Here is a 5,000-nt window from a genome sequence, read left to right on the forward strand (position 1 = left end):
TTTTAGCGAGCGACGACATAAGAGAACATATGGGCGAAGCTAAAAATGGGCGTGATCGCAGGTTATGAGCATTCTGACGGCGAGGTAACCAAATAAGATCTAATTGAATTTGACGCTGAGCGGTAAAAAGGAAAACACTCAAGGCCAAATCCTGCAATTCCCTAACCATGCTAACGACTTGGATTATCCGCACAGCGTTTTGACCATCAGTATGCCAACGAACCCTTTGTTTGGACAGGCGAGTACCAAAAGCTTCAATGGAGAACTTTATTGCAGCTAACTCCCTCCAAGTAGAAGACTTCTCAGACTCGTCCAAAGACCAATTTCTCTGAAAAACTCAGTCAGTGCCTTGGATAAAAGCCGCACAACTGTTGGCGGAAGCATCCGAAAACATGACTACAGAGGGCACAAAAGGAACTGGCCAAAACAAAACACCGTTCAGTGCTTTCAAATTATCTCTCCAAAATAAAAGCTCGTTCTTGCCCTGATCGTGGACAAATACCGACGAATTCCAGAAATGCCGATAATTAAGAGTAAAATGCAAACTATCTGGTCATAATTTGAGTAACTGTACTGCAGCTAGGAGACAATGAAACAATTTGACCGATAATGGAGGCAATTCTCTTAACGTGAGCAAAACGAGACTCCTCCAAAGCGACACAAATATCAAGAAGCCCGGAAGAAAGCTTTCCAATTCTGCTATCGGTTGCGCAAATGGGCCCCGAATAAGTGTCAATAGTGTATCCGATCCAAGAAAAACAAGGCTTAGGCTGCCAGTCAGACTTCTCATGATTAATTTGAAAACCGGCACGAGCAAGATCCGATCGCACGACAGAGCTGTTATGAATAACCGTTTCTACCGACTGGCCAGCGCCAACACCATCATCAAAAAAAATAGCTACGGGTATGCCATGCGATCTCCAAAGGGTCTCCAAAGGCTTTAATAACTTAGTGAAAATAAACGGAGCGCTGGAAAGGCCAAATGGTAAGACTGTAAAATGGAAATATCTGGCTACACTCGCGTCAAAGTCCCAGGAGAAAGCCAAAAATGCGCGATGCTCAGGAAAAATGTCAACATGATGATACCTAGACTTTAGATCGAAAGAAAAAACAAAAAAGTGTTTTGAAAAGACATCCCGAATGGTATGCAAACCTTCACACTTAAATTTCTGCTTAAAAACATGCAAATTAATCTGCCTCAAATCTAGAATAAGCCGCTTCTTCCCGCTATTTTGAACTGAAACAGTCAACGGATTAAGTATTACCGGCGGAGAAGTCAGTTCCTCGACACGATTGTCAGCCAAAAGCTCCGCAATGGCATGGTCCACGAAATCTGCTTCCCTCAACGCGGATGCATTATTGGAATAATGTTTTGGTGGCGGGGTAGAAATAATGGTATTTTGTAACCCTCCTTAATAACATCCAAAATAAAACTAAGAGTGCCGATTGATTGCCAGAATTCCATAGATCTAAATAATCGGGAAATCGCTGGAAGGAACCGGCGTAGCCAATTCAAGCTCAAAGTCTCTGTGCTCATCAAGATGATCGTCGAAATCAATTCCTACAGAATCAGCCGGAGAGATATCACAGGAAAAGTTACACTTACTTTGATCCTCAGAAGTTAGTCACCTGCTATCCTGATTACCTTTCGATCCACGCGCACTCTGAACGCATTCAGATCTCCAGTGACCAAACTTACCACACGCAAAACAGTTACCGGGCCTAGCAGGAGTTTCGAATGAACGCCGAGAAACGGGCAACCATTGATTGCGAGGGGGAGCAAAATCAACAGTCTGAGAAGGACCAGCAAATCGAGGGGAACCAAACGGAAAGGACCGAGGAACAAGAAGAAATAGCCCGCGTTGCCGCCTTTCTCGCAACCGTGGACTTGACCGCCTTTTCAGCCCTTTCTTCTGCGCGACGGATTTTCTTCCCATCCTCTTCATCCACAGCGAGCTCGTGTTCAACATACTCGTCTACGGTCTTCCAGCCTAAATCCGACTTGCCCGCCGACTTGCCCGCCAAAAGGATTAACTTCTGCCTTTCGGCTAATGAAGACGTACCTTCCGCGAGGGTCTCCTTTGCCATATCGATCGCATTGACCTCAAGGTGAGATTTGGCCTATTCAAAGGAATCCTGCAGTTTGGCGTTGAACTTGTACTGAAGCTCATTACCTTTCCGTTTAAAGGACTTCGGCTCTTCCTGTCTTAGCTTCTTTATCTCTCGCAACTGCTCATCGGCGGCCTCCACACTGGCACTCTTGACATTATCGGCGGAATCAGCGACTAACTTCGAAATCTCTCCAGTAACGCTTTAATTTGTTGTTATCAGCGAATGACTTATTTATAAATTGCTGAACCTCTGGAGAAACCGACATACTCAATCAAATACACAAAATGTGAAAGAGACGAAATACTTAAGCATAGAGTTAAAGCATCAGCGACTGAGAAACGTAGAATGATGAAAAACCCCCGCCAAACTCCTAAATAGTCCTAACCTATCCCACAGCCACCTACGGTCCTCTACGCCGTGCCGTCAGAATATTCAATTTCTGACTAACTCGTTCCATGTCATTCGAACGTCAGAAATTACACTTTCTCTTAGCCAATCACGAACTATCCTAATGTTCTAATCGCCGTTTTCTTTCTTCACGTAGATGGCCAATGATTCTCATCACCAAAACAGAACAGATACTCCAAATTTGGAGCTATTTTCTTCATCCGAGTGCATTGCCTGGCTGACAGTTCTTAACATCGAAGCTGTTGCTTTAGTGACCATAAATGCCCTTACAATCATTATCTACCTGAAAGAGCGAATCCTTCGCAAGCGTAGCATGTACCTGGTGATCAGCCTGGCGGTTCCAGGCATGTTTCTTTGGAGCGGATGCACGCAACTTTTCGTCCATTTAAGCATCACCTCATCAAAAAGAAGATGTTTGGAGCAGCTGTTGTGGGGTGTTTAGTTTACAGCTGTCCTGTCTACAGCTATCACTTTTTCACCATTTTTCCTGGGCCGCTCAGATATCATTAATTTGTTTAAAGTGGGAGCACCATGCTTCTCGTTGCAATTTTGTTGCCTTTTGATTATCGTTGTTTCTTACACGTCCATCGCTACTAAATTTTAGTGTGGAACGCATCCTCAGCATCATGGTGCAATCAGAGGAGAAAGAAAACTAACCAAGACATTGTTCATTGTAACAATTGTATCGTTAATACTAGTGATGCCATTTACAATTTTCTGGTTTCTTTTTGTCGTTACTTTAGGTGAGAGATTTGGAACAATAATTTATCACTCAAGGCTCCATTACTCCTTAGACATCTTTTTTTACGCAAACTCTCTTAAAAATCCTTTGTTATGTGCATTTAAAATGCCACAGTTCAAAAGAGCTCTGTTTTTATTATTGCGTTGTAGATCTCGCTCGGAGCCAGTTTAGGTTCTTCCTCTGTATGACGTGAAAGTCGGGAGTTTTCACTCGAGTTTTCACTCAGTTAACTGATGAATATGTGTTTACCGAGTATAAAAAAAACTGAGCGTTTTAAATACTTTCGTCCGACTTCTCTCTTTTTTTTTTTTAATTGGAAACACTTTATTCAAGTTAATTTAAAGCGGGAAGATCTGTGGACTGATGCATGCATGCTAAGATTCATCCATTCAAATATATTGAAGTTTGTAAGGAATTGTTTGCTCTTTTTTAGTTTATGTTTTTTGGCTGGCTAGTCACGTTTGCGATACTACTAACTTTCTAAGCCTACACTGAATTTCGATATAAATAAAGTTGATGTACGTATGTATTTGTGTCACAGTATCACATGGTTTGGAGAGCTGCATGACGTGAGCAAAAACATTCGCGCGAGAAATGGACCAGCATAGCTGAGAGCGCGTTCGACGTGATCAAACTTTAGACCTCTGGCAAGACAAGAGAAGCACATTGCCATGAGGGCAAATGGCTGGAAGCTAAGAGTTTGAGGTTGAATACGTACTCAGATGGATTAAAGAAACTCTTTTGGAGCCTACCTTAAGCCTAGAGAAAAAAATAGGGTCAGGTTAGGATTGGTTTTGGTTGTTATATGTTACGAAAAATAGCATTGCGTGACTAGCGTTACTTTCTAGAAGCTTCGCGAGAGCTCGTAGTTTGTTTATTTTTAGGTTTGTGCGTAGCGTTTCTAAATCGGTGTGTTTTGTAATCTTTCTATAATTGGATTGTTCACTGTTTTAGAAAGTTCTAGAATCTCATTGTGAAAGTATATAAGCAAGCGAGTCTGAGCGATGTTATTTAACTAGTTTTTCACAAGCGAAGAGAGTTTTTAGTCAAGTGTTTAGTCAAGTGTGACCACAGGCGGCCCAACGTTGTTTGTGATTTATATACGTGACAGTATGGCGTTACGTTTTGAGCCATTTAAGAGAATGTATGAAACGATTCGAAAATCGCTCTAAATTCAACTTGTAGTAAAGGATTTAAATAAAAGAAACTTACTTTAGTCTGCTCTTGTGTTATTTTGAAGTCTTTGTGGCAGCTGAGGCGTTCTAAAGCCATTTTGACGATTTAAACTTTTCCAGGTTTGCTCCCCATTAAAGTGAAACGAAAGGCTGGAGACTTGGTCGGCCGACGGTTCGAACTCGAAGCTCCATAAATTCCACTAAAATGCTCGGAGCTCGCCAAAATTCCCTCACGGCAGCCATCGATAATTCTTCTTTCTAGTTGCTTCGCCTCGGATCCCAAAGTTTATCTTATCCGCCCGAAAAACGCTCCTTTTCGAACGCTTGCTGCCCATTTCTGCTTCATTTTGATCCGTTACGAGTGATCTTGGCCACGGATTTCAAAATCGTTGGCTTAGCGACCACCTCCAACACGACAAAGTCGCTCTCAACCGTAGGGAGGCACAGGTCAATTTGCTCTATGCAAATTGGACCGTATCAGGGTCCCTGGGGAAATTACACCGGAAACGGTGGGAAACACGCCACTTGCAGAAAAGTAAAATGAGTCAAATATTACTATGCTA

The sequence above is a fragment of the Montipora foliosa genome, unplaced genomic scaffold, assembly GCF_036669935.1.
Source record: "Montipora foliosa isolate CH-2021 unplaced genomic scaffold, ASM3666993v2 scaffold_407, whole genome shotgun sequence".
NCBI classification, from domain to species: Eukaryota; Metazoa; Cnidaria; class Anthozoa; order Scleractinia; family Acroporidae; genus Montipora; species Montipora foliosa.